Raw genomic sequence first — 1766 nt, 5'->3', positions numbered from 1 at the left:
TCCATGATATGCCATCTTCAAACTGGAGACCCAGGAAAGCTGGTGGTGTAAGTCACAGTCCAAGGACAGGAGATGACGGATATTTAAGCTCAAGCAGCGAGGCAGAGAGCGCTAATTCAACCCTCCTCTGTTTGTTCTAGTCAGGCCCTCAGCAGGTTGGATGATGCTCACACATATTAGAGAAGACCATCTACTTCACTCAGTCCACCAATTTGAATGCTAATTTCTTTGAGAAATGTCTCCACAGGCACACCCAGAAATAATGTTTAACCAGCTATCTGGGCATCTTATGGTCTAGTCAAGGTTACACATACAACTAACTATCACAGACACATTTCCTTACTTCCTTCAGGTCTCTGTCTAAAATAAATGTCACCATGGAGAGGCTTTCCCTATTCACTCTATCTAAAATAGAATCTTTTGTCTCACAATTCCTCTTTTACCTTATTTTTCTTTATAACACTTATTGCTATATGGTAGGATATGTTTTTGAGTATTTGCTTCTTTTCTTTCTCTACCCACCAGACTATAGCTCCGTGAAGGCAGGGCACTTTTTAATTATTTGCTCTCTGCTATATCACCAGCATTAGGATATACACCAGGACACACACACACACACACACACACACACACACACACACACACACACACCAGGATATACATGATGTCGAGATAGCCTGGCATGTAGTGAATATGTTATAAAATCAATATGATTGCACTCTATTGAACCTCAAAATTGGGAAACAGTATAAAATACTTCTAGACTAGGAACACAGCCACAGTTGACCTCTTTAGAAACATCACTCTTTTTCAACTGGAAATAAAATTAAATATGACTGTTTTTCTCAGTGTTTTTCAGGAATTGGCAGTTTTTCTTCATTAATGTGAACAAAGGGTGCCCTCTAGTGTGTTGTTTGGATATATGCATTTCTGAAGGTATTTTTAAAATTTCTTAATTTTTGTTTTAATCAGACAGAACACTGTTATAAAGAACTTGAAGAGATATACAAATAGATAACTTCCATTCTTAATGCTTTAAAATAAAAATCTATTGCTAGAGTAAAAAGAATGTAAATCTTATACTGTTGACATGTAGATTTTTTAAAAGAATATTCACTGCCTCAAATTTTATTTGAGGCAAGGGTAAGACATGGACAAGGCTTTTAAGTCAAAAGGATGTTTTGCCAGTTATCAAATACTGTGAAAAATAAATATAGTTTTTGCTATACCTGCATATGAAAATATAGTTGACGCTTAAACATGGATTTGAACTGCATGGGTCCATTATACGTGTTTTTTTCAATAAATACCATTGGCTTTTCTTTATGGGTTTCACGTCCACGGATTCAACCAACCATGGATGGAAAACAATGTTTTCACATTCTTGACCACAGTTTCCCAACCATGTATGGAAAATACATATGGGAGAGGGCTGTGGGTGCAGTAAGGGTGAGTTCAACGCCCCTAATTCCCACATTGTTCAAGAGTCAACTCTAAAACAAACATGCCTGGGAGATATTGCAAGTTCCAGTTCAGACCACTGAAATGATTGAGGATTCCAATAAAGCCAGTTGCGATCATTTTCTGGTGGAGGGTCTTGCCTTCAGTTTGTAAGTAATGCAACCCCTGTGAAGCGCAATAAAGCAAAGCTCAATAGAACGAGGATGCCTGTGTAAGAATGCTGCCTGGCTGGTGAAGCAGAATCGAGCGCTGGAGAGAGCTGCATTTGATTTGCAAAAGTTCTAGGAGGCCTCTAGCCTTGCTGC

This window comes from Pteropus alecto, unplaced genomic scaffold (assembly GCF_000325575.1).
Source record: "Pteropus alecto unplaced genomic scaffold, ASM32557v1 scaffold21, whole genome shotgun sequence".
Classification (NCBI taxonomy): domain Eukaryota; kingdom Metazoa; phylum Chordata; class Mammalia; order Chiroptera; family Pteropodidae; genus Pteropus; species Pteropus alecto.
This window is presented reverse-complemented; position numbering follows the sequence as displayed.